Source organism: Canis lupus, chromosome 12 (assembly GCF_003254725.2).
Source record: "Canis lupus dingo isolate Sandy chromosome 12, ASM325472v2, whole genome shotgun sequence".
NCBI classification, from domain to species: Eukaryota; Metazoa; Chordata; class Mammalia; order Carnivora; family Canidae; genus Canis; species Canis lupus.
Genome location: NC_064254.1, coordinates 40,955,705 through 40,974,510, shown reverse-complemented (window position 1 = coordinate 40,974,510; position 18,806 = coordinate 40,955,705). Strand labels below are relative to the sequence as shown.

Here is an 18,806-nt window from a genome sequence, read left to right as displayed (position 1 = left end):
TTTGAACTCAAGTCTTATTATATCCCCTTGTGGCTCCCTGTTGATGATTGTGATAAAATTTTATAATGGTCTGCCCAAAGAAACTTAAAACTAAATTCTAAGTTATTTACTTGTAGTGTTTCTTGAGTAAAAATCCCAGCCCCAACCACTGAGAGGGGCTGCAGGAGATAATCTACTGGAATGGCATGTATTCCCAACCTGGAATCAGTACAGCAGCATTAATACCATATTTGCTAAATTATGTTGCCAATGAGGACAGTCCTAAGCAGTTTCCATGACAGACTCCTCATTTACTTTCAGAGCTGCATGTGCAACTCCAACAGCCCCTGGAACAAGGTTGGTAGCATCAGTGCATAAATCACTCTTCAAGTGAGAAAAAAAAAAATGTTATGACTTCCATTTACCCCATGTAATAGCGAATGAAGGAGAGCATTTATTATTTATTTACACCAGTTACATCAGCTTTTTGAATTGTTCTAGTTGAACTATAAAACTCTACCAAATATCTTAGACTGATCTACCTAGCAGAGTAGAGAAATTTGCAGTGGCTGTTAGAAAAATTAAATTTGTCTTCATCAGATGTGTAAACCTGTGGGAGCAGTTTACATTCTTTCTGTTCCTTATAATAGTAGAGAATAAATATCTCCAACTAGCAAGCCCACCATTTTCAGGGAACAACAGCTACAATCAGCTTCCTCTTTATAGAAAAAGAGATAGACAATTTAAAATATATGTAGAAAACATATTTATGGAACAAGAATTGACTGTCTACAAGTAAATATACAGAATAAGAGTTTCTTTAAAATTCTGTCTTTATGTATTCCTAAGTTTTCTACATTTCTTCATGCATATGCCATACATAATTACTGAGCATCTACTATGTTCTGTGTACTTTGTTAAATAGAGCTAGGGATGTGCACTATAGAGGACTGACATGGATATAAACACGTATTATTTTCATAATTAAGTTAAAAGAATATATTCTTTCTGATCAAAATAATCTTTATTTTTATAATGGTTTGAGGCAAAAAAATAGACAAAAGATTTGTCAAGAATTTTTTTAGATTTGTCAACATTTTAAGAAAAATCTTATAGTCAACACCTCAGATGACTTGAGTGTCAGGTCTATCTGGATGTGGAAGAATTGGATTGCACAAGTTCAGAAAATATTTGCAGCTTTGGAAACTGCTCTCTGATAACCCTAGTAATATTTATTTTAGCTTTTTTTTTTTTTTAAAAAAAAAAAAAAAAACTCTTTCAAGGGGTTATGTGAATTTAGTAACCTCCCCATTGCCAATGACCAGAGCAGGGTCTAGCGGCCACAGGCATGGTGTGGCCAGAGCTCTCATGCCTTCTGGAGGAACTTCTTATTGTGCATTTCTAGAAGGCAACTTGGGAAAAATGCATTCTCCATCTCACATGACATTTGTGGAAAATTTTACTTAAGGTCTGGCCTTAGAAAAATTGAAGAAGACATTGATCTTGAAGCCTCCAGATTTCCTTTTCTGTTTCTTAAAGTTAACCTCTTCACACTTTTCTAGTGCTTACTGTTCTCTGCCTACAGACAAATCTGCTCCTAAGAAATCATTTTGTTATAGTCATTCACTTCATAGCACAGGTGTCTTATGCATGTTTCTCCTTTCCAATAGGCATTTGCTCTAGCATGGCACAACTCTTTAAACAAGGTGATCACTTCTGAATTTCCTATTTTATCATGCTAATTGGAAATGTAGAGTGCCTTTCAATTCTGATATTCTGTAGTTCTAAATGAGTAGCATCATTTTTTTGTCCAGATATTATGGGGCAGAAGAGAGGAAAGATAGGGGGTGAAGTTTTTTGTGGAAGACCCCATTATGAGGGGGATTTTCCTTACAAGTAACAAATCACCTAACAGTATTTTATCTAATAAAGTCATTTAATTACCCATATCTCAAGAAGTCTAGAGGTGGGAGTTTCAGGAGTGGGTCATCAGTTCAGCATGGCCAAGCCACTGAGTCAGTCTCTCTGATGGGCTTGTCTTCCCATCATAGCTTCCTAGAGGTCCGCAGCAGCTCCAGGCATAGTATCTCCAGGTAAGTGTTCAAACACTAAAAAGGTGGGCTCATGGGCCTTTCCTCTTTTGTCTGGTGGGAAATTATCTCAGAGCCCCCCAGCAGACTCCACTTACATCACATTGGGCATAACTGTGTCATTCCACCACCCGTAGTGCCAAGGAGTTGACAGAGACCAATCATGAATTATTCCCTATTGAGGACTGAGAAAAATTGAGATTTTGTTAGCAACGGAGCAAGGGAAAGTGTTACTGGAAAGGCAGTCAGTAGTGTCTGCCACAACCTAGGACCACATCACCAAGGAGCTACTCGATAGGTCTGTGGCCAGGCTTGAAAATGTCTGAGTCAGATACCTGGGCTTTCTCTGATCCCCTCCACCTTCTAGTTCCTTCTTTGCAAATGTTCAGGTTAAGAGGCGAGGGAGATGTGACAGAGAACAGATGGTGATGTTCTAAATTAAAAGAGAAAAGGGATGTTGTGGTGCTATGTTCTACTTGTCTAATCTCAAAATTTGTTTCACATTTTTATTCCTTAACTTGAATTTATTCTGCTGAACATCTTCTTCAATAATATCTGCAAACTTGCTAGAAAAAGCATTAGATTTTTTTTTGGGGGGGGGGGTCAGGCTACTCTTTCACTGAAACAGTCCAGAGATGATTGTGTTCAGTTTTATTTTTGAAATCTCCACTTATCAAATAGTAGCATGGGAAGAAAACAGATGGTTTGATCTGAGGCTTCCTCTGTTGTGTGCAGGCTAATGTTTTAAACATCATGCCAAAATTTGATTTGTAATTTTAAAATTGCTGTTTTCCCAGGCTGAGCTTAGGGTATTCTCAAAATCCTCAGACAGGCTATCATGAAGGGAAAGCAAAATTTTTGCATGTGGGCTAATTCAAGGAAAGTAAAAATGTTTAAAGGACAATTTTTTTGAATCAAAATTAAAAGTTTTATTGATTCCAATGGAGAAAAAAATTTCTATTTTTAGGACATATACTACCTATTGTATCCAATAGATGAATGTCAGCTTTCAAATTCTCACTTCTTTTTTAGTTATTAAAATGTTGATATCTCAGTATCTTTGAAAAGAAGTAAACTTAGATTCATCTCTCTACTCTTTTATCTTTTATAATTGGGTAGAGTTTTAGAGTTTGTAAAACTTGCTCATATACACTATTTCATGTTATCTTTCAATTAACCTGCAAAAAATTATTTTTCCCATTTATAGATGAGAAAATTGAGGTTCCAAAAAACATCTTACCCAAGATCAAAGAGTAAATTTAGTTATGGAATTAGGGCTAAAATTAGATTTTCTATCCTTTGCAACTCTTACTAGTTCTATCCTATGTCAAGCACCATTCTGACACTGAAGATAATAAAAGAATAATAATCATATCAAACTTGTATTGAGCACTAGGTGCCAGACTCTATCCCAAATACTTTTTTAAAAAAGATTTTATTTATTCATTTGACACAGAGAAAGAGAGAGAACACACAGGCTGGGGGAGCAGGGGAAAGAGAAGCTGAAAAAAGGCACCCATCTAGGAAAGAACTTCTCACCAGCAGCCTAGTGCTGCCAGTGTTTGATATCTGACTTCCCAGCTTCTCGAACTGTGGGAAATAAATTTCTGTTCTTTACAAAAAAAAAAAAAAAAAAGAAGGAAAAGAAAGAAAGAGAAGCTGAAAGCAGATAGTTAACTGACTGAGCCATCCAGATGTCCCACTATCCCAAATACTTAAATGCAGTTTCCTTTTCAACAAATCTATGAAATAGAAAATACTAAAGTTCCCATTTTACAGATGTGAAAACTGAGGTCTAGAGACTTGTATATCATCAAATCCGAGGAAGGGCTGAACAGCCAAACCACTCACCCATGAGAAGGGCAGGATGCTGCTTTTGCTACCTCTTGTTCTTATTTTTTTGTGCATGTTGGCATCATTCTTTTTCACTACCAATAGATTTTTTTTTCTTCAAATGGTAGAAATCTCAGTCACTGAGAGCCCATGCAATTCATCTTTTGAATTCACCAACAGAGAGTCTGACTTTCTTGGGTCTAGTTCGAAAAAAATCCAAAGAAGGGCACTGATTGGTCTGGCTTACATAGCCTCCTCTGGACCAGCCATATCATGTATGAACCTGTGAGAGTTGACACGTACAATTGTGCAGTTTGTATGTTTCACAAAGGTGCCTACCCAAAGGGCATATGGGGATTAAAATGAAGTGCTCATACTCTGCTCACCAAGACATATAGCCTGGGATAGGGGTCTTCCTAGAGTAAGAAATGACCTTTGCTTCTCTTAGACACTGGGGCTTGTCAAGCTGGGTGCCCACTGGGCTGAGCAGATTTTAAAATTGAGGTATAATTGACATAAAACTTTATAATAGTTTCAGGTGTGCAATGTAAGGATACGATATTTGTATATATTGTGAAGTGATCACCCCATTAAGTCTTGTTAACATCTATCACTATACATAGTTAGGAAAATAATTTTTTCTTGTATAAGAACTTCTAAGACCTACCGTCTTAGCAACTTTCAAATATGCAATACAGTATTATTAACTAGTCACCATGCTGCACATACATCTGCATGACTTATTTTACAACTAAGAAATCTGAACCCTTGACTCCCTTCACCCATTTCACCTCCCAATCCCCGATATCTGGCAACCACCAATCTGTCCTTTGTATCTATGAATGAACACCTCCACATTTCACACACACACTTTTTTTTTTTCACATGGAGACATTGATAAGGCTTCTGGCTGCCCTGTGTAAAATATGACAGCTTCTGAGGAAATAATATACTTGTAGATAGAGGAAGAAAAGGGAAGCATTAATTTCAGAAAAGGAGGGAGATACTCAACAGAACACTCAAAGGGAATTTAAGCCATTTGCTGCACTCAAAGGTTTCTTGCTTAGTAACAAATAGTGAGTGAATTCTCTTTGGAAAACTATTTCTACTTCACATAAATAAAAAGAAAAAAAAAACAGTTCCACAATTAAGTCATGAAAAAATGATAAATAGGGGCTATAATGTGAGCAGAGACCACTGCCATTTCAAGGTCTAACAGCACACTGGGGAGTGGCTTGCTACTTCCAGGCATTACACATCATCTCTTTGAGGATTCAGAAGCTCTCTCACGGTGGATTTCAATTAAACAATTTCATGGTTTTTATGTGAAAAGACAGTCTAACATTTAAAAAGATGGCTGATAGTCTGATAGTCTCCGCTAGCAAAGTGCTACTGAAAGCAGCTCTGGTTACATTTAAATGATATTTTTAGCATCAGGTTTATGGAGCTACAAAAAATTTAAAACTTAAAAAAAAAAAACCCACAAAATTCTCATGGGTCAGAGCAAGGTGTTCTTTGGAACACAGTCATATCACCTTTACCAAGTAGGCTCAGAGTCATGGGCTGTGGGGAAGTGGTGAAACAGGGTGTGTTTAAAGATGGGTGGGAAAAGGCTGAACCCAGAAGCTTGACCAGCCAGGCCCTGTTTCCGGGCAGGCCACGCCTCAAGTCATGACACAAAGGGCCCAGTGTATTTATTCTGAGATAATCAGTTCCCAAATGCCAATCTTCTTCCCTGGGTCACATATATGATCTCGAGTGTGAGCTTTGCAAACATTATCAGAGAGAATGCAGCAAGGACAAAATCTGATATTTCAAGGGCTGTGATAACAAGCTGTATCATCTCATCTGCAGCATCTCCCCCAGCTAAAGTGGCATTCCAATTTTAGACTCCTCATGAATGGCGCCATTTTCTTTAGTTCCTTATTGTTCCTGGCTTCCCCCCCCCCCCCCATTTATCCTTCTTTGGTAGCCCAGACTCCTATGTCTTTGATTTTTCTCACTTCCTCCTGCCTTCCTTTCTGCATCTTTTTTTTTTTTTAAGGGTCTTCCTTTGTTTGATTAACTAGTTAGAACCTCAAGAAGTGAACAACAGTGGAGAACTGGAGAAGTAGAAGTTTGTAGCAAAGCCATTTTGGTCAGGAGTGGGGGATGCTCACTGTCTTGATGCTCCTTCTCTCCTTCATTTCTCTTATTTCTCTATCTTCTTCTTCTACTTCACTTATCATCTACTCTCCACTTACTCTTTGGCCTCTTTTTTCATCTTCTCTACCTATAACCAAACCCACTTTACACAATTTCTCTTGTCAGGAAAGAGAACAGCCTATTCAGTGCATTCAAAAATTTGATTATTATTTGTTCTATTAAAACAACATACTCTTCAGCAAGGGCCTCAAGGGATCTCTTAGGAAAGGTATGGGGTGTGGAGGACCCATCAGGCTCCATACTCATTCCAACTCCCTGCCTTTCCCTGTGTGTGGAACTTGCACTGGGTCAATGGAAGTAACATCCATCACTTCTGGGTGGAAGCTTTAAGGCCGGTGAAGGCTTTGCGTTGCCCTGTTTCCCTCTGCCAGTGACTGGCCACATGTCAGAAGAAGGCTGCCCCCTCAGCCCGAGTCCTGGAAAGAGCATGACTTTGAGCAGAGGATACAGCTGACGTTCATTAAGTGCATAGATAAACACGGAATAAATCTTTCTTATTTTATGCCACTGAGATTCTTATTTGTTACTGCACCATGATGTTACCGCACGGGAGCTGATAACAGGGAAGACAGAATGACACGTTTCCTACTTGGTAACCCTCATGGAAAATGTCCATTTGCACCATGAAATTGCAGCTTGCAACTCACGGAGATCGGAAGGTAGGCCAGTGACAGAGGCTATTTTTAGAGCTCAGCACCTTTGTTTTACCTGTGCTTCTGACAGGAAAGAAGTAAACCCAGTCAATTACTACGCTGCTGGTAAGACTTTCTTCTTACTCCCTGTTCTCCGATCCTCAGCTGGGCGGGGTGGTTCTTCACTTGTGACCTCCTGGGACAGGGGCGCTGCTCTCTCCTTTACTGATGTGATGGAAACAAGGGAGAGCTTTCCCTAATTGCTTACAACACACCTGAGACCAACCTCTACCTTTAAGCAAGGCTTTATTGAGGATTTGGGGAAAAGGATTTTGGGAAAATGCATCTTTATCGAGATGCAACCCCGAGAACTACGTTGCTGACCAGGCACAAGCCTGTTACAGGAGCTACTGGCTCCCTCCATCTCTTCTGAGGAGATGGAAGCTTCCATGCACTCACCACCCCTTACACTTACTCCCAGCATCAGAAATGCTAGAGGAATCTACTTGCCCTAGACCAATGGCCCCAATGGAAAGGAACATTTTCTCTCTCCCAACTTGCCTACAAAATCCTTATTTCTTATGTCAGGCCTGATCATTCTGAGAGCATCTGCTCTTTTCAGGGAAACTGAGTTCTCACCACCTACATGTACCATGACCTGCCCCTATGGCACCGACAAGACAATAACACAACTGTATTAGAAAGGATAAAAATTAGCTGTGCTGTGGCAACAAACAACCCAAGACCTCAGAAAATGGCCCACAGTTCAGAAAGGTCTCTCATGTGGTCTGTGTACTGATATTCAAGAAATCTTTTGATCATGTTTCTGTAGTGTTTATTTTTTAGAATTAATTTATTAATTTCAGACATTTCCTCTTACCCTGTCTGGCAAAATCCTATTACTTTAAGTGTCAGTTTCTTTGTGAAGCCTTCCCTGGGTCTGAGCAAAGTGAATTCCTCCATTCTGGGCAATTCTGTAGTACTGTCCTCCATGCCTTTTTGACAAAAATTATTTATTATATTGTGATTTTTTTTATGCCCTTCTCCATTTTCTAGAAGATACCTTCCTTAGGAGAGGAATTAGGTATTTTTTCTGTGTCTATTATGCTGCCTAGCATAGTATTTGGGATGGAGGAACTATGCAGCATAATCAACTAATGAATCAATAGAATAAATATAAATCAATAGCATGGATAAGTGGCGCTAAATGTGTCATCATTTCCCCAGTTCATTCTTGGATTGTGCATGTATGTTTTTGTGCTGTGGGGCTGTGGAATATAGTTATTACATATATATATATATATATATTACATATATATATATGGCATTATAGTTACAGATGTTGTCTGTATAGCATCACATCTAAAGGCATGGGTTCAAAATGGTCCATATGGAACTTCTCAATATAGTTCATGGGTTGATATACACAAAAGTTTGAGAGGTACTTACACGGGTAACCATATCCTAAAAAGGAAAATTAAAGTTTTTTTTTTTTGTTTTTTTACCAAATAAGTCTTCCCATATCCATAGTAGAAGCACCATATTTACCCTTGATCCACTCCTTTTATATGATAAATTAGAACTTTTTAAAACACTTCCTTCTTCTTATTTTTTTTTTCTTAAAAGCACATGACAGGCTTGTAATTTGGGACATTTTTAGTGTGAAATAAATAGGTAATTTTTTTTTCTTTACAGGAATTTTTAAGTTCACATGATAAATCAGCATTTGAAACATATTTCTCCATCTGGGTTCTCCTTTTCTGGTTTCACCCCTTATTTTTTGTGAGATGAGCATGGTAAACGTTGCTGAAAAAAAAAGAGAGAGTAGCAGATTTTAACTGAGTTATTGTAGAATTGCGTTGCTACATTTCCCCCTCTTTTATTGGCAGTGGTATTTTATCATTTGTCAGCCCCCTGCAAATATCCTTCTTTTCCTCCATAAGTCAAAAATGACTTCTTAGGGCATACAGAATAAGTTGTAATAACACATTTAGTAGCTCTAAATAAGTCTCTTCTATCAATGTACACAGTGAATGTTATTAATGGTAAAGTCTTTGCATGGGCCCTGAGAATAACCAATAACTCAACTTGTCAGCATTTTGATAACTATAGGCTTCAATTTAACATGAAGAAATATAGGATTCAGTTTAGCAGTTTCAAAAGCAATGAATACAGATGATGAAATCTCTTCTTTCAGGCAAAGAGACTGAAAATTATTATACATAGACACTTATTTCTAATAGTGTCATTTCAATTTACTTCTCAGTTGCCTGATATTAGAAGTATTTGTCCAGGAACTGGATGAGAATTTAATCATTATTTCAGAGCTCCTGGCCCAATCTCAGGGACCAACTGAAAATCTTAACAGCAATTCAGTGGCAATACTTCTCATCCCTTTCCCACACTCTTATCTCCTCTCTCTTTTTACCTTCCAAGTTTATTTCTAAGAATTTCAGAAATAACCCTCTTTCAGATGAGAATTAACCATGACGTCAGGGTGGTTGTCACTGATGTGATTTTTCATCTGGTCTCTTCTTCCATCTTTATACCCTTCAAAATTCAGATCAGGCCTCCTTTTTCTAAGAATTTCCTATCTTCCCTCAAACACCCCCAGCCTGGGTGAATGAGAAGGAATGCAAAGCTACCACCTGGAATGGACAAACTTCTATTACCAGGCTACTCTTCTCATGAACAAGGCCATTCCTCAGGCCGGAAAGCCTTCCAATTCCATTGTTCTGTCATTGGTAGGTGACGCTTGCTCCTCCCCAACTTCACCCAGCTGCAGCTGCATGCAGGCCTCTCCTAGAGAACAAGCCATGCTCCTCAGAGCCATGGGAAGATTCAAGGGACAGTGCACAGTTTTATGCTGTCTTCCTGTAAGATTCCCGAAGAGCCAAGCACCAAGTGTTGCTTTGTTTACGTTGTTTGTGCCACACCTGTCTTACCAGGTTTCCCTTTCTGTACTTCCATGCACCTTGTGTTTCCCTCCCATACCAATCTCTATCATGTCTCTACTCCTCTGTGGCATTTTGGGCCATGGGTTCCCTGAGGGATGGTATCACATCTCTTCATTGTATCTAGAAAGCCTAGCATGATGATAGAAAGTGCTCAATAACTACCATTAAGTGAATGGCTGAACATTCAAAAATTATAGACAAGCAATATCAGAGAAATGTTGGTTTTGGTACTTTCTTTTCTACATTTATAGATTTCTTGCATCTAACGGGATTCTATTTTGCCTCTAGAGTTAGGTCTGACGCAAAGACCAGGCCCTGTCTTGGAGATGGTATGCTGCAGTGAGGACCAGTGAATGTCCCAGGAAATGTTGATCTGGGTAGCAGATTTCAAGCTACCAGCTAGTTATTGTTTAGTGCAGCATTAGTAGCATGGTATTTCTATCACACAGCTCGGATGTAACAAAATCACCTCAAAAGCACAGATAGTAGTAAAATGCTGTGAAATAATTAAGAATTGGAGGGATTTGAGTGTTTATCATCTTTGTTTTTAATATAATTTATTTAATTTCAAGTTTAATATAATTTTCAATAACTTGCCACACGTAATAGCTGGCTCGCAAAATCCCTGATAATTTGATAATTTTGTTTCATGAGACTGTGGGGGCTGGTTTCAGAAACCACTGGATAGGACTCTTCTCAAGCTGCTTTTGGTACCCAAACCGTCCCCATCCATCCCTGAACCCACTCGGGATCACTTCAGCTACTCCCTTGCCAGCATTTTCAACCCCAAACATCTGCTCTTTGATTGAAACAACTAGTTGCTTCGGTTATTGGTAGAGAAGTACACAGAATGTAAAAAAGAATAGACAGACTTGAAAGAAGATTAGGACATTCTTTAACTTTTCAAAACCTAGAGTCTTTTACTAAGTATCTTAAGTTTTAGGTGAGTAGCCTGCTTCAACTATTTTTGCACTTGGCACCACAGGGCATTTCTGTACCTCACCACCTCCCGAATCCTGCTTGACATCAGCCACTCATTTTCTATCCAACTGTATTTTCTGGACTGTATGTCTCCTTTTTAACCTTGTAGAATGTACAAACAACCTTTAAAATCTCACTTCGTATCAGAATTGAGTGTTGATTTTCGGAGGAAAGGTGATGATTCCACCACCATTACTTACTCCTACCACCCCACCAGCCAAGTAAAATTTGCTTTTATTTTTTTTTTAATCACATTAAAAACAAAACAAAACAAAACCCATGACAGCCTTCTATGGGCCTTGATTTTGAATATCTTATGAATATATTGAATATTTTCATTACCCTTTTCTTTTATATGTCCATTTTAGCTTGCCTGTTCTTGAAGGGTTGTGCTGAAGAAACATACCCATTTTGTTTTCTTTGCATCTTACTCAGGAAAAAATCATGAACAGTTTTACAAATGTCCTTTCATAGCTGCAGGGATGGGAGTATTCACGATGAACCGATTGATAGGTGTGGAGTCATGCTCACTAGTGTGCGGCAATATAGGAAACAATCAATCTTTGAGCATGATTCCTCATTAAAGAGTAGTAATAATGATGATAATAATGCTTTCAAGCTTCTGGCAGTGTCCTCATGTCCTAGCACATTATGCACGCACCATAGCCTCTGGGTAGATTGTGCCAATACACTCAAAAAGCCACAGTCACTGTGTCTTCTTAAATATATTCTCGAAGTTATGAATACATGACACATAAACAAATTCTAGCTATTTTGTGCATTATGAGTAATGAAACAATATTTCAGTTGCCTTATCCTTGAAAACAGTAACAACCATTAGGGTTTATTTCTAAATGTTTAATTCATCGCCACAATCACCATCATCTGGACTACAGATGGCAGACATACTGCCTAGAACTCGGTTTCTAAGTGAATGGCATTTCCCGGAACAATTCTGTAGAGAGAACATACAGTATTTACATTCCCCTCAGTTCTTCTTTGCATTTTGCCCAAATTTACAAGCATATTTGGGATGAGGATGATGTCACTAAAGAGCAAGTGTATTTCTCTCAAATGGTTAGGGAAAGAAATTAAACTAGACTACAGGAAAAACCCTTGTAGAGGGATTCTTTTGGTTGGGTTGCTTTTTTTTTTTTAATTTGCATATAGCTTACTCAGTCTTTTTGTAAGGGCACAGTTATCATTTCTATTCTGATTTTCTTTGCTCCTAAATACCTGACCAAACATAATTCACTTAATTAACAGCTCTCTAAATAGATTGAGTTTGCTGCCTTGGGGGATAGACACTGGAGGCCTGAAACTCCTGAGTTGTCTGGCAAAGCTCCAGAAGGGCCTAATCACATGCTTGGATTAAAGAAATAAAACAGACTGAATTGTAAATGACAACAGCAGAGACCAAGGCCACTGGGCACAGGAGAGAGGGGATAGAAAGAAGGTGAGCCTCCCCCTGTCTTTCTTGTTTAAAAGAACAGCTTTAGACAAGATATTTACAAATTCCAGTGATATGCACAGACAGACAGATCCACAGAGCACAAAAATCAGAACAGGCAGATGTTAGTCAAACCATCTTACTCGGATTTCTGGAAATAACAATTTCAATCATTGACATGAGCCTTTGGTCACTGGAAGTATGAGACATATAAATACCAATTTAATAGAAAAATAAAATAGATAAAATGAAGTTAATGGAAAGCACTTATGAGAATTTATACTGTCTTATAACAGTATAAATAAAGTGTGAGTTTACTGCACTTATGGGAATTTATACTGTCTTATAACATGAGTACTAGAGCTACATTTCTGAGGTTTTGAGATTTCCTGCTAACAGTGCAGCTTTGGGGGCTGCAAGATACCTGGAGCAAAGGTCGTTGAATTAGCTGACTTTGTGCTTTTAGAGAGCAATTACAAATTTCATACAGCTGAGATTAAAGTGGGACATGTGCCTTGGGAGCTTGAAATATTTGTAACTGTTAATTAAGACTTTGATCAGTACTTTATGTCTGTCTCTATATTTCTTTACTCCTAGGTTAATCTGATACTTGACCAACAAAGAGTAACCAGGAGAAAAATTAATATACATTTAAATATAGATTACCCCACTTAAATTATCACCTGTAGTAAACAGTTAAATGTTGTTCTCTGGTTACCTTTTCTCATGTCAGCCCCTGCAAGCATCTTGATTATAGAGCTGAAGCTTTGCTTCTAACACAGGGAATATGACAAACCTGACTTCATGTATTCAACCACAGGTATATACTAAGCACCTCCTCTGGGACAAGCATCATGCTAGGGAATGTGCTACCAGCTGAAGCAGCAAATTACAAAAATTTTGAATGGACATGGAAAATGGAATGTAGAAATACAAATTATACTCTGAGATTTTGCAAAGAATGTTGTGGCTGAACAGCCCTGTCTTAGAGAAGGTAGAGAACCATAAGTTCTTTTGTTGGCCCACAAGTTGTTCTTCTTTTTAAACATAAACTCAATATCTTGAATTAGGAGATTACACACACACACACACACACACACAATTCCTATTTCTATTTCTCTTTAAAATAAGAAAATCTGGGCTAGTATTTCTGCAGAGCCACAAGCCCCTGGATGTAAACAGTGATCCTAATATGGCACCTAGCTCTCCATTTCAATAGTCTTCCCAGGGGTGAGGGAGTAGATAAATGCCTAGTGCCATTACACCCATGGCTTCTCCCCTTTATCCTACCTGCCTGGCCAAAAAGAGACATTTGGATTTCTGTCTTAGAATTCTGCATAAAGATTTTCTTAGATCCTCTAAGACCTCTAAGTACCTCATAGTGCTGGTGTGAAGATCAAACAACCTTGGAAAAGTACCTGCTGCATAGTAAGTGCTATACATGTGTGAGCTACTGTTGTTTAATTATTAAATATGTAAATATTATATAATTAATTTATATATAACTATTAAATTGTATAATAGCTAAGTAATTTATTAATTCTACCTGATTTTTCTTTGTTGCATATTATCATCAGCAATATGTCAAGAGTAATCAATAAACTATAATTTACTGGGATGTATCTTGCTAGTGGTCATCAGAAGCAGATTGACTATAAAAGTAATGATACGTCAGAGTCCCTCACTTTCATGGACGACTTCTAGGGCCTGAGAGAGAGATTAGATATGTCGTATGTTTTTGTAAAATTTGCCAAAGTAAGATACTTTCACTAGTTAACACAATTGTTCCTTTCCATTCCATTTTTTGCTCTTGTTAGACTTGCCTGAAGGTATCAGGTTTTAGAATGGCATGGGTTTTGAGAGACAAATAAAGGGAGTTAAGCTGAGGAAGCATTTACTTTTGGGGCATATTTAAATAACTCAACAAAACTTCATATTGTTTTTTATTGCTAGGTGTCCAGGTATAGGAATGACTTTCAGGAATACCAACCACTATTGTGGCCAGTGCTGACTCATCCAACTCATAAGTGTAGGACCACAGATTATGCTGCAATACGAACATTCCCTATCTACTCAGCCCTAGATATGAGGGCCATGCAGGAGAAGCAAGGTTTGGAATGCATGAACCTGAAGCTAGTCTACTGAAATTTCTTCCGATGATCAGACATGCAAAATTGTTAGTGGAAGATTTGGTCTTTACAATATGTACATAAGATGGAAGTTTTGTTACGGATAAACTAAATAATTCAGAATATATAATTTTAAATACTTTATATATTTTTTGATGGGAATTATTCAAGAGAGAGTTTATTAGAATGCTTGGGTTTATAGAGCAAAACCATAGCAGTACCACATGCATTCAGAATGTCTGTGTGTGAGGTTACGTTTTATGCATCCCAATGTATACAATCATACATTAGCCTGTCAAATGCATCTTGTCCTGACAGTAGTTCTGGATGAAAAAAATATATAAGATTGACACTGGTATGGTGAAACAACACACAAAATTGCCCCAAATGCAGTAAAATGACTTGAAGAAAGTAGTGTTCCAAAGATAAAAATTCCTACACGTATCCATCAACAAGTTAATATACATGGTAGGAGTGATTTCAGGAGTGATTTCATTCCCAATTTATGTAGTTCTATACAATGTAGGAACAATTTCAGATATGCATTTTAATTGTACTTTTGCATATCTTAAATTCAGATTAATTTTGTACATTTTTTTCTGAATTATTGAATATATTGAAATTTAAATAAGATAAAAAGAAGTATTCAACTAGAAGCCAAAAACCTATTCTGGAAAAAGAAGACAGCAGTAGCTTTACAATGTCCAATTTCTCTTAATACAACACAGGGAAACTGAAGTCTCTTGTGAACAAAATCATGAAGATAAGGAAAAGGATCAAAATAGCCCAAACAAACAAATAAAAATGACAACAGAAACAATAAATATGTTTATGAGAACTAGACTACTTCTAGAGGGAGAAAAAAAAAAGGGTGAAGGAAAGTAAAAGGAAATTATAAATTCAACAAAACATTCCAGATGGTCAACAGCAGCTCCATTTTGATGAAGAAGTTGATTTCATTAGGAATCATGTCTTCAAAAAAAAAAAAAAAAAAAAAAAGGAATCATGTCTTCTTTCATCCTGTTATTTCAACATCGTTAAGTTAATGACTATTTTTTAAAATTCTGGCCCTAATATGTATAAAGGACTGAACAGAATATAAAATAAACAAAAAGAGCCTCAAACAGATATTTTGAGAAGAAAAAAGTAAATGGTTCAATTATTTTGAGATGCTGACTAGCCTAGACCAACACTGAAGGTTGCACTAATTGTTTGTAAACTGTTTTCAATCAGATAGATGGAACTCAGGTAAGACAAGTGCTCAGGCTGAATGACCATATTGAGAATGCTCAAGTCAGGAAGATTACACAGGATATAAGGAAGCTGTATTTATTTGTTTTATATGCCAGTCAAACAAAACATACTGGACCAGTGTCTTGAAGAACAAAGACAATTCAATATTATTTCTAGAGTGCTAAAATGTAGTTGTTATATTTTAAGTGAAAAAATTTTGCCACACAGAGGTCACAATAGAAAGTGAGGTTCTCAAATAATGGAGATTTTATGGAAATCATCTAATTATTGAATTTAATCCATTGGTATACAAGGACTTGAAAAATGTCAAAATGAAAAAGTATGACTTTTTATCCATTTTACAAAAGATAATTGAAATGATGAGCGAATATGTATGAAATGAATTGTTAGGTCCATCAGACACCACATACTACTTCACTGAGATTCTACACTGGATACACATGTTCTGATCACTTGTAATTATGATGCAAAAGTGTTACAAAAGGAAATCTTATGAGTTCTAAGCTTTTTTTTTTTTTTTCCCAACGAAAATCTTCTATTTGTGAGTTCCTTCTACTGATAAAATATGTGCTGGACAATTGCAATATGTCATTTGAAAAACATTTGCCATCAGTTGTATGGCAACGTAGCAGTTATGAGACTGAGAGCTATGGGAACTCTTTAAATATAATACGAATGTAACGTACTGTTTTTTCTTTGCCTCTCATCAGATAAAAAATTGCCTCTCAGGACCAAAAGTTATTAATTACTTTGGTATTTTAACAAAAGTTTTGATTTATTTTCAGGTTCATCTAGTTAATGGAGTAAATTAAAAACACACATGGCTGTCTTAGATAATCTTTGAAGAGTAAGTATAACAAGATGGTCCATCCCTAATAGCATTGGATTTAGGTATACAGATGGGGCAAGACTGGCCTGTTTATGTTTGCTAGGGTTAGATAATGGGATCACTATACTGGTCTATTTACTTTTACACATATAAATATAAATAATATAAATATAAATATAAATATAAATATAAATATAAATATAAATATATATAATGCCCCATTATAAAAGTTATATTTTTTTTGTTTGGTGGTAAGAGGAGAAAAAAAACAGATTTCTGTTCTTTTGAATTATGTACAAACACAGATTTCCTTATTAACTTATTTCCTCTAGCTACATCAAAATTTGGGGGAAAACCCTCTTTAAGTCATTTCTCACTTTTTCTATAGATTTTGTGCTCAAAAGTTGATAAGCTACAAGAAAAGCAATATGGAGGAACAAGGAAATAAATAGACATTTTTGGGTACTGAGAAGCAAATTGTAACGAAAAATTTTTAGAGCACAATAAAAGCTGTAATTCACTAAGAGGTAAATTTCTGATAGGAGTAATATATAGGATATTCAGTTATTTGGTTATCTAATTAATGGAGAGGAATGAATTATATGAGCAAGGAAGATAGATTTGTATGACATGCTGATTTCACATGAAAAACTAAAATCAATGAAGATAACCTAAAGTTCATAGCACATTTCAATCACGACAGAAAACTTCCTTGTTCCAGTTTGCAGTCAACCTTTTGACTCCTATCCCCATGACCAGATGCAACTGGTATTCAGATTTCTATCCCGTTGCTCAATTTTCCCTGTTCTAGAATTTTATATAAATGGAATAATATACTATTTACTCTGTTGTGAATGGCTTCTTTCAAAGTATTGTTTAGAGATTAATCTATGTTGTTGTACGTATATGATATTATATTCGTGAAAATACCCTCTCACTGAATCACATTTTTCTGTTACCTTGTCTCTTTGCAATGTAACATTGGGACTCTTCCCATTGAGAGATAGGGTCTATTTCCAACCTCATGAAAACTGGGCTGCTTTTATGACTTGATTGAAAGTGATATCTTTTGAGTTCTTGACTTTTGACTTTGACCTCTGACTCCAAGCCTTAAGAAAGCTGATAGCTTCCATTTTAAATTTTGGAACCCTACATCCATATAAAGAAGTCTAGGCTGTCTTGATGAAACAGAGAGAGAGAGAACACAGAAAGAGAAAGAGAAACCCTAGAGGATAAGATCATCTGGATAAAAGTGGCCCCAGGGAGTAGTGCTAAGAAGCCTTTAGTCCACAGCCAACATCAAGGCCTCACCTCAGACATGTGGGTGGAGTTATCTTGGATCTCCAAGAGATGCAAGAGTGAGCCTAGGCAAGACCAGCAGAAGAATCACTCTGTGAACCTACAAAACTGTGAGATATAATAATTTTTGTTGTTTCAAAGTTACTACATTTTGAGATGATTTGTTACAGAGCACCACCTAACTGATAGACAGTACTTCATTTTTGTTGTTGTTGAGTAGAATTTCATTGTATGGATATACCGCATTATAATTTAGACATTAACTTCCTTAATTGCTTTTTGTTTGTTTGTTTGGTTTGATTTGGTTTTGACTATTATGAAAGAGTTGCTATGAGAATTCTTATACAGGTTTTTTAATGAATATATTTTCATATCCTTAGTGTAAATACCGAGGAGCTGAATTACTGTTATACGATATGTGTTTAAACTACCAAATTGTTTTCCAAAGAAGTTTTATCTTAATATATTCCTGGCAGCAATGTAGAAGAGTTGTATTTGTAACAAATGTTGTCCATCTTTTTAATTTCAGCTATTCCAGTTAGTGTAAATTGGTATCTCATTGTAGTTTTCATTTGCATTTCTCTGATGACTAACAATGTTTAGCATCTTTTCACATGTGTATTGGCTACTTGTATAACTATAATCACATAATTTGTTTTGTGAAGTGTCTTTTTCAGTTTTTAAAAAAAGGTTTTGTTTTTCTATTACTGTGTAGTAGGAATTCTTCATACATTCTGGGTATGAATCTTTGGTGAGATATTTGTATTGCAAATATTTTCTCCCAGTGGTGGCTTGCTTTTTAATCATCTTAATGATATCTTTTGATGCATAGACGCTTTGAATTTCAATGGAATATATTTTATGATTTTTTTTTTGTCTTTCTATGAAATATTTGCCATCTCTAAGGTCACAGGATTTTCTATGCTTTTTTCTAGAAGCTTTAGAGTTTTATCCCTTGGGTATATATATCATTTATATTGAAAAATACATACATGAATGTATGTATGTATATACTAGTATTCTGCTTCTCTGATTGAACCCTGACCAATACACAGCTCATGGATTAGGGAAGCTTCCATAGAAATTTAGATCTTTAGCAGAAGCTTTCCTTTTTCAACTGCACTAAAATTTTCTAGTTTTTAGGTTAATTGGATTATAGTTGTACACC

General features: G+C 36.5%; 2 long non-coding RNA genes across 9 annotated transcripts in view; one reads left to right on the top strand and one right to left on the bottom strand.

Moving 5' to 3' along the window:
• LOC112658636 (uncharacterized) overlaps positions 1-18,806 on the top strand; it is a 52,849-nt gene that overhangs the window by 12,505 nt on the left and 21,538 nt on the right. For all 5 annotated transcript variants that reach the window (XR_007401246.1, XR_004804232.2, XR_003135843.3 and 2 more), the window contains one exon: positions 16,296-16,357. This is a non-coding gene — a long non-coding RNA (uncharacterized LOC112658636). The remainder of the gene's footprint in view (positions 1-16,295; positions 16,358-18,806) is intronic.
• The window catches only part of LOC125752239 (uncharacterized), a 49,402-nt gene that overhangs the window by 16,368 nt on the left and 14,228 nt on the right, over positions 1-18,806 (bottom strand). The window lies entirely within an intron of this gene.